This window comes from Microtus pennsylvanicus, chromosome 7 (assembly GCF_037038515.1).
Source record: "Microtus pennsylvanicus isolate mMicPen1 chromosome 7, mMicPen1.hap1, whole genome shotgun sequence".
Classification (NCBI taxonomy): domain Eukaryota; kingdom Metazoa; phylum Chordata; class Mammalia; order Rodentia; family Cricetidae; genus Microtus; species Microtus pennsylvanicus.
The window spans coordinates 93,079,775-93,090,126 of record NC_134585.1 but is presented as its reverse complement, the minus strand read 5'-3'; the positions used below and the strand labels follow the sequence as shown (position 1 = coordinate 93,090,126).

General features: G+C 37.5%; 1 pseudogene; it reads left to right on the top strand.

Moving 5' to 3' along the window:
- The first annotated feature begins 2,612 nt into the window (after positions 1-2,612).
- On the top strand, positions 2,613-3,830 carry LOC142854943 (ADP/ATP translocase 2 pseudogene; annotated as a pseudogene).
- The last annotated feature ends 6,522 nt before the right edge of the window (positions 3,831-10,352 follow it).

The following is a 10,352-nucleotide window of genomic DNA, read 5'->3' as shown; positions in this document are numbered from 1 at the left end:
ATTTTGAAATATTGTCTTTAAATATTTCTGCTTTTCTCAATTCAGTCTGCCTAAACATTCCTACTAAGACTATTTTTTTACCAAGTTTATGCTCCATTTTCTATGATTGTGATGATTTTCAAAGTTAATTTCATAACCATCATAAAATTATGCCAATACCATGCCATCATAGAATCAAATATCATAATTCTAATCATTTTATGTTTACTCTCTGAATAGGGGTAAAATATCAATCAATTTTCTTCCAGTTTCTTGAGATCAAAAATTCATTTTAAACTCACCCTTGTTAGAAAATGTTTGAAAATATGGCATGTTGTTTCCTGCAGAGACAAATGTCATTTACGTTTCTGTCCCATATTGATAGAACTGTGATTTGACTGCCCATCCTTTATATGGTACAGACTTTCCCTTGCTTTATTTAGTCAAAATTGCCGGAGTGCAAGCCGAAAGGTATCTTCCTAAATTCACTCCATTTACCAAGGCTTTAAAGACCCCAGTTCCCATATACTATCTTTTATTTCCTAAGTGTACATTTCCTCTATAATAACAACCTGTGTCTTTTTCAAAATACCTGTGAGAAACATGCAAATATGCATTCACTTGTATGTTACGTCTATATTTATTTACAGATATATTCTCAGAATGGAAAGCAGACATTAATGGAAACTATCACCTTAATGCGTTTTTACTCTTTCCTAACTTAATATTACAAAGTATTTTACAGATAATGGCATTTTCTTTTTCCCAATCAGGCATTTTTCCAGTTGCCTTATAACAGTAAGAGCTTCAGGATAAGCTTTAAAAATACTGATTTAAAATGTGAAATATTACGAATTACATTTGGTAAATTAGCTTCTTGATATAAGCTTAAACAGGTAGATAATAAACTATTAATGAAATATCTATAATTAGAATAAGCCTGGCCTTCAGCTACCCGCCTAATGCTTTGAAGTAATTTTTTTTTTTTTGTGCGAAACCTTTTAAACCTGTGTATCATAAAGAAGATAGATTTGTGCTATAGACCATTTTAGAAGATCGAAAAACGAAACCAGAACACCTTGGCCATTTCTCTCATTGATACAAGTCTTGGTAATTTAGAGTTAACAGTGAAGATTTTCTCACTCTTGCATCAGCATCACTTCCTCTAGCCTTCATCCCTGTGCTTCTTGCTCCATTCTCATATATAAGTGACATCAAAAGTCTTTCCTCGATCGTATTTTTGTTGTTAACATCAGTCATACTGTAAGAAGACAAATCTTCTTTGATTAAAATTTATATAATATATACATGCAGGAATATCTCTATGTATTTAAGCAAAACCACAGGTATATTAGTGTACTTTAAAATAATATTTCTCCTGAAGATTTTAAAACCTAAATACGTTGCATCTAATCAGCCATTTTGAAAAAGATGTATTTATTTTATATTTATGTTTGTTTTACTTGCATATATTTATTTGTATCACATGTGTGCCTGGTTTACTTAGGGACATTGCATTCTCTGGAACTGGAGTTACATATGGTTGTAAGTCACCATGTGTTAGCTGGGAACTTAGCCTGGATCCTTTGTAAAAGCAGCAAATGCTTTTAACCACTGTGCCATCTCTCCAGCTCCTAGTACTTTTTATTTAAATTTTTCTTTGAAAAATATTATTTTTAAAAGTTCATTTTAAGTACCAATATCTTTTTGATGAAAATTATGTAAGGTATTAAAATGAAAGATAATTCATATTTGATTAGCAATGAAATGTTATTAAAAATGTAACATTTTGGGTTTTTGAGACAGGTTTTCTCTGTTTAATAACCCTGGCTGTCATGGAACTCACTATGTAGACTGGGTAGGCCTCGAACTTACAGAGATCCACCTGCCTCTGCCTCTGAAGTGCTAGGATTAAAGGCGTGTACCACCACCCCTTGTTGGGTAGTTTTATTGCTGCAGTTTCATTTAAATATAAACTTAGTTTCCTAAAAAATAACTATAACCATCTCAGTTCTCAAAACAGAAATAGAAATTCCAGATGTAAATATATCTTATGTTTTAAATCACATGTCATTTTGAATAACTTAATGAAATGTCAAATCCTTGGCACAGAGTTCACGCTATTTACTCATTAGTCACATAGTATCATACTTGTTCATGCAACTCAAGATACCTACTATGACACTGCACAACTTTTGTCTCTCCCCTCACTTCACTTGTCATGAAGCCATTGCATACAGATACACAGACGTGTTAGCAACATTATTCTCGGGGCCGCACCCTGAACTAGAATGTGGTAGCTTGAAAGAACATAGTTCCCAAAGAGAGTGGCACTATTGGGAGGTTAGGTTTTTTGAAGTATGTGTGAGTTTGTTGGAAGAAGGTTGTCACTGTGTGGGTGGGGAGACTTTGAAGTCTCCTGGGCTCAGGCTAGTCCTAGTAAGACAAACCACTTCTATTGCCTGTAATTCAAGTTGTAGGAAACTCAGTTCCCTCTCTAGTGCCATTTCTGCCTGCAAATCACTGTGTCACACCTTGATGATAACAGACTAAGCCTCTGAAAGGAGTAGCCACCCCAATTAAATGATTTCCATGGTGTCTCTTCACGGCAATAGAAACAGTAACTAAGAGTCCGGGAGTCGAAGCCGGTTGTCAAGCCAGTCCCGTTCCGCGCTCCCCTGCCTTTTCTTTCTCTTTCAACATGACAGATGCCGCTGTGTCCTTCGCCAAGGACTTCTTGGCAGGTGGAGTGGCCGCGGCCATCTCCAAGACGGCGGTAGCGCCCATCGAGCGGGTCAAGCTGCTGCTGCAGGTGCAGCATGCCAGCAAGCAAATCACGGCAGATAAGCAATACAAGGGCATTATAGACTGCGTGGTTCGTATCCCCAAGGAACAGGGAGTCCTGTCCTTCTGGCGTGGTAACCTGGCCAATGTCATCAGATACTTCCCCACCCAGGCTCTCAACTTTGCCTTCAAAGATAAATACAAGCAGATCTTTTTGGGTGGTGTGGACAAGAGGACCCAGTTTTGGCGCTACTTTGCAGGGAACCTGGCATCAGGTGGTGCCGCTGGGGCCACATCCTTGTGCTTTGTGTACCCTCTTGATTTTGCCCGTACCCGTCTAGCAGCTGATGTGGGCAAAGCTGGAGCTGAAAGGGAATTCAAAGGCCTTGGTGACTGCCTGGTTAAGATCTACAAATCGGATGGGATTAGGGGCCTGTACCAAGGCTTTAATGTGTCAGTCCAGGGCATTATCATCTGCCGAGCTGCCTACTTTGGCATCTATGACACTGCAAAGGGAATGCTTCCAGATCCCAAGAACACTCACATCTTCATCAGCTGGATGATTGCACAGTCTGTCACTGCTGTCGCTGGCTTGACTTCCTATCCCTTTGACACGGTTCGCCGTCGTATGATGATGCAGTCAGGACGCAAAGGAACTGACATCATGTACTCAGGCACAATCGACTGCTGGAGGAAGATTGCTCGTGACGAAGGAAGCAAGGCCTTTTTCAAGGGTGCATGGTCCAACGTTCTCAGGGGCATGGGTGGTGCCTTTGTGCTTGTCTTGTATGATGAGATCAAGAAGTACACATAATTATGTCGCAGGTGTTCTCCCCGAGAACAGGCATGTTGTATAATACACCATATCTTGAACATTCTGGACAGATTCTCTGGGCTTGTCTGTTTTATCAGTGGCAACTATTTACCAGTTGAAAAGTGGGAAGCAATAATATTCATCTGACCAGTTTTCTCTTAAAGCCATTTCCATAATGACAATAATGATGGGACTCAATTATATTTTTTATTTCAGTCACTCCTGATAATAAAAATTGAAGAAATAAAAAATATCTAAAGACACACAAAAAAAGAAAGAAACAGTAACTAAAACACATTATTTCACATCATCCCCAAAAGAGTAAATGCAACAAGAAGATATATTGATAGGCCTTGTGCTGATTAGTTTTAACCATCAACTTGACACAGTCAAGAATCACCTGGGAAGAGAATGTCAGTAAAGGATTGTTTACATTGGTTGGTTTGTGGTTTTGTTTATATCTGGGGATGTGTGTGTGTGTGGGGGGGGTTCTGTCCTGTTTGTTAATTGATGTAGAGATACACAGACAGTGTGGGCAACACCCTTCTCTGGACTGAATCCTGAACTATAAGACAGGAGAAAACTCGGTAAGAGCAAATCAAAAAAACAAGCAATCAAGGATCTGGCATGTTAATTCTTTCTTTGTTTTCAACTAGAGATGGGTGTGACTATTTGCTTGGTTTCCTGCTCTGGCTGCCCTAAAATGAGGGACTGTACCTTGAAATTGTCAACCAAATAAGTCCTTTCTTTCCTGTAATGCTCTTTGTCAGGGTACTTATCACAACAGGAAAATTAAACTGGAATTGGCCTTGCCTCACTCAAGTTGATTTTATTAGACCATTGTGCTCTAATTAATTGCTTTGTTAGTAGTCGTGTATGCTAATATTTTGCTCATCTGGCATAATTTAAAGTTTATCATGAATATATATATATATATATATATATATATATATATATATGTAAAATATTCCCCTTGTGCCTTTTCTTTGTATAGAGTTTTAGGATCTGTTGACTGTGGTTTCTGTCCCACCTGGTTCCGTAGTTGTTCAGTCTCAAAGAAACAGAGGTCGACATTAATCATAAACTGGTTGGTCTAGTAACTCAGGCTTCTAATTAACTCTTATAACTTACATTAACCCATAGTTCTTATCTGTGTTAGCCGTGTGGCTTGGTACCTTTCATCAGTGAGGCATTCTCACCTTGCTTTATCTGTGTCTGGCTTCCTCTGTGACAACTGCAAACCGACTCTTTCCTCTTTCCAGAATTCTCCTGTTCTTGTCGCCCAGCCTCTACTTCTTGCCTGGCTACTGGCCAATCGGTGTTTTATTAAAATAATATAAGTAACAGGATAAAAGACCATTGGCCCACAGCAAGGATCAACTGTGGTTCTGAAATACATGTCTTGGGAAGTAAAGGGAGAGAACTGAAACCTAGGTATACAGTTGGATAACAAGTAGAGACTGTTTGTATACATGTGGGTGTGGCTGTGTGTGCATGTGTTTGTGTGTGTGTGTAACTTCAGAATAATGTTTGGTAAACATTTTTCCGATTTTGACCTCTAGAAGGCATCTCAGGGATGTCAAACTGCATAATGAGTCGTCTGCCTGATGAAAACAGTGCATTCCATTTCATAATAAATAAAGGCTATAACGATGTTAAAGAAAGCAAAAAAAGGACTTGATTCATTCAAATATCATCATTTTACCTCATATATTTTCTCCATTTGAAAACATTTCGTACAAAAATATGTAGAAAATGGTCCACATAAAGTATCTGCACAAATTTCATGCCAAAGGAAAGAAAGTAAAGGCATACAGAATACAAAGAACACCATCGCAAATGGGGAACAGGCTCTCACAGTGGTATACAGGCAAACTAGTTCTCCAATAAATTTACATGTAAACAAACATTTACAGATTATTTTATATATGTGTTTCCCTGAATGCATGTCTGTGCACAATTTTCATGTCTGATCCCTATAATATTGAAATAGCATATTGGATCTTCCGGAATTCAAGCAATAGTTAGCTATAAGCCACCAAGTGGGTGCTAAGAATTGAATCCAGGTCCCCATTAGTGCAACAAGACCACTACGTTGTTAGAGCAATTCTAGACCACTAAGCCATCTCCCCAACCCCAAGTAACATAATTATTTTAAAAAGACTATGTTTATGCATTAGAAATTATTGTGAATGTTTCATTTTAAGGAAATATCCACAAAGAATATTGAGAAACTTTTCAGCTCCTCCAGGAAGGACAAATCAGGCTATTTTATGGCTCTCCTAAAGGGCTGTTTTAAGTCCAAACCTAACAGTGAGAAGTGTTTGTGCATGCCAGTTGGGGTTGCTTGAATAATGAATGCCCAGACAAATGGTGAATTCGTAGGTTTATGGCGAAGATTTATGCCTTAAAGAGGTAAGGTCAGTGGAAAGCCGAGAAAAGTGGAGCCAGAAAATAAAAGATGACCTGGGATCAGGTGTCCTTAGGTGTAGAATATTGTTCTCAATAGAAATTTTTTGAAATTTAATAGCTCTTTGCCATCTGCTCCTGCAGAAGGACTCAAAAGAAAATACTAATGGTCACTGTTTCTTTTAGAACTCGCCAGTGAAATGCCTGAAGCTCTTTTGTGTTCCTGTCAATCTGAGAAAGAGCAGGAGGGAAGGATCCTTTCAGGAAAAACATTCATCTGTTTTTCTTCTGGTAAGTGCAAAGTCTTACCAGCAGGAGTATTTATTTTTCTCCGTTTATTACATTTCTCCACAAAGAAACCTGAGCATGACTAAATTATGTTAGTTTGCCAAAATTTACAGGCCATTCATACTCTGCGGCAGAAATGATGGGCAGGCTGAAAATGAGTACATTCATCATCGTGAGAGGACCAGGAGGTACAAACCTTTCCACTTCCTGTGTCTCTTCACCCACACAACACCTCTCTTAGGAAGGAGACTTGCCATGACTCTCAAAAGTTACTTTCATAAAGAGAGGGGGAGAGAGAGAGAGAACAAGTAGAGGAGAGGAGAGAGACTTTCTCTGTTTTTGATAACTGATTCTATCATGAGGTTTTATCCTTGTGATCTTCTCTCCTAATAACCTAAATGCCATCCTTAAAGGAGCTTTGACACACTGCCAGCAAACAGCAAGAAGCTGTGTTGAACTCTGCATTTTTGTGTCTAGAATTCCTTTTGAAGCCCTCTCAGGTTGTAAGTGGATTTTAGTCAGTCATGTTGGTGTCAATTTAAATAGGCCACTTATTGGTCCTGGCCTCTTAGATCTGAAATAATCACATAGAAACGGTATTAATTAAATCACTGCTTGGCCCATTAGCTCTAGTTTCTTATTGGCTAACTCTTACATATTAATTTAACCTAATTCTATTAATCAGTGTATTGCCACATGGTTGTAGCTTATGGGCTAAAGTTCTGGTGTCTGTCTCCCACTGGGCTATGGCTTCTCTCTGACTCCTCCTCTTTAGTCCCAGAATTCAATTTAGTTTTCCTCCACCTAGCTCTGTTCCCCTATAGGTCTGCTATAGACCCAAAGCAGTCCATTTATTTATTAATGGTAATCATGGCATATAGAGGGAAATCCCACATCATTTATTTTTTAGTTTTATAATTCAGTTTACTATCCCTTTTTAAGTTCCTTTTATTCAAAAATAGACTAAAGTAATAAAGTTGGATGCATAAAACATTACAGTTGATGATTCAAAACACTCTACCTAAATTGTGGGAGCATTCCTACCAAGGATCAAGGAGAAATAGATTATGTTCAAAGACTGAGCAGACACAAATGCAGGACAACTCAAAACTCCTATTTTAAGATTTAACAATGTCCCTCCTTAAAAGGCTTTCCTACAAATTTGCATAAATTTGAATTTTGCTTGCTGTGATTATTTGAATAAGAATGACTCCCTATAGGATCCTAAATTTCAATGTTTGGCCATCAGTTAGTGGACTGTTTAGGAAGGATTAGGAGGTGGGACCTAACTCAAGGAGGTTTGTCACTGGGGGCTGGATTTTGAAGTTTCAAAAGACCAAACCTGGCCCTATGTCTCTCTCTTTTGCTGCAATTAATGGATCTGATCAGATGTGATCAGATGTGAGCTCTCAGATCGGCTCTTGCACCATGTGTGCCATATTATTGCCACATGGTGCTCATGACCTTATCCTCTGAGACTGTAAGCAAGTCACCAATGTAATTCTTTCTTTTATTAGTTTCTTGGTTATGGTGTTTTCTCACAACAATAGAACAGTAACTAAGAAATTTGAATATTCATTATCGGGTCTAGTCTGGAAAGAACAGAACCTTATACTACTTTGCAGGCTATGTATTGTCTGGGTTCCCTGTAAGGACACAATTGCTTTATGCTGTGCATTGGAATTTAGAAGTTCCAGAATGTCTATCATACTTATACAGTAAAAAAAAAAAATGAATGAATATTCCTTCCTGTCTTGACCATATTATGCACATAGCATGGATAACTTCTTTCTGAAGCATAAATGGCTACATTTTAGTAAAAGCTATGTTTATATAAGTAGGAAAAAAAGATGAAGAAATGGAGCTGATTACATACAAGAACAAAACTGAACTTTTCTCATGACAAGAAGGCATTGTTCAATTACCAGTCATTCTGAACAGAGCAAAACATAGCTGCATGATAATTACATACTGCATTTTTGCATGGTGTTTTAAACACCCTCAAGATTTCCTAGTCTTTTTCTCTATAAGAAGAAGCATACGTACACAGTGCTAAAGTCTAAAGCATTCTTTAAATATTACATGCTATTCCTTTAGAATTTATCTAACATTTAGGAATTTTACTGAACTGGAAAAGAGAGACATGTCCTTATTTATTTATCTATTTACTTATTTATTTATATTAGATAATTTGTTCGTTACTCATTTTCCAGTGTGGTAGCAAAATGACGACTCAGAGTAAAAGTCAGTAAAATGTTGTATCTCTTCCTGGCTTTGTACCAGTAAACCAGTATAAATAGTTGATAAAATGCTTGGAGTTCTGCAGTCAGGGCATCTACTGTCAGAAATGAAGTACTTCTTAAACTCCTCCTGAAAAGCAGCTGTTAATATGATCTCTTCATATTCAAAACATAGTGAATGTGTTGCATAAACTGACTGAGGAAGCACAATCTTATGCAAATTTTTCTAAATTAAGTTCATGGTTCAGGGATCTAAGTGCCCCAACAAAAATTAAAATACATTCTCAAGAATTCCGAATCTCATTATGTCTTGGGGTATAACTGCTAGATAAGACCTTGGATAAATCAAATGATCTTTCGAGGATCTAAATTTCTTTATAGCTCAATTTCTTTGGAGCCTCTACAGTGTTCTGACTTAATGGAACAGAATTTAATAAACATCTTAGTAAGCAATTCTAGGGAGGACAGCATATTTTATATGTAGAAACTCCTTGTTCTTTCCCAGAACCAATGGTCACCCCATCACAGACAACACCTCTTCTGATCCAGACCAATTCTACACTGTGTGAGAACAACCAGAATCAAAGCTGAGCTCTCAGACTCAGTGGTTGTTGTCCACACATAAAATCTTCATTTAGGAGGCTGAAGAGGGGGCATTGGCAGGAGTTCAAGACCAGCTTATGCTATGTACTGTGTTCTAAGCCAGACACTGATTCAGAACAAGAAAAATAAATAAATAAACATAAATGAACAAAGACTACTGACACTCTGTATCAAATAGGCCTGAGACAGTATGACATCATATGAAATACTTTCCCTTGAAGAAAGCATTCTTTTTGAAAGCCTGAGTTAAATAAGATCACATTCTTTGAAAAAGTAAAGTAACATTTAATTTACATTCACAAAGCAATTTACTTTAAACAAAGATCATGACCAAGGTTAATATTGTCAACAAGATCTGAAATTGCATTCTAGAATAGCCTGCATGCACACCTGTTATTTCCCTGTGGGCAGGTCTGTTGAAGTTTATTTTGGTTAACATTAGTGAGGGGGAAGACCCACTGGCACTCTTCTCTGTTGTTCCTGGGCTACATTGAAGAAAGAATGCTAACAACTCTGGAGTTCTGATCTCCTGCTCTGTTTCCTTACTGCTGATATAATGTGAACAGATGCCTTGCACTCGGCCACCAGGACCTCCCCTTTTTCATCATGATAGACCATACCTGTGGACAGTTGGTTATGTAAACCTCCTCTTTATTAAATGGCATTGTAAGGCTATTTTATCTTATCCACAGGAAAAGTAAATAAGTCATGCTTTCATGTGGTCTCCATTCTTCCATCTGTCTGCTCAGTCAGCTAAGAATAAGCCATGTATTTTTTTGTTTCTGTTTTGTTTCTATGCTGTAACAGAGTAACTAGTTGTTTTGTTGTCGTTATTGTTGTTTCTAATCATCCTGATTCAATGTAGAAAAAGACAAGATCTCCTGAGTAAATTGGGAGCATTGGGACCTTGGGAGAGCGTTGAAGGGGAGGGGAGAGCAGAGAGGGGAGCAGAAAAAAATGTAGAGCTCAATAAAAATCAATATAAATAATGTAGAGCTCAAATAAAAATATATTTGATTTTTATTGTATATATATATATATATATATATATATTTATATATATATATATATATATATATATATATAGAGAGAGAGAGAGAGAGAGAGAAAGAGAGAGAGAGAGTCAGGTAGTACATATACCTGTAGGCAAATCTTAAAAGCCTTTTCTGTTGAAGCTTACCTGAAGATGGAAGACTCATCCAAAAAGTGGGCAGCATCATCACACTGTTGGAGTC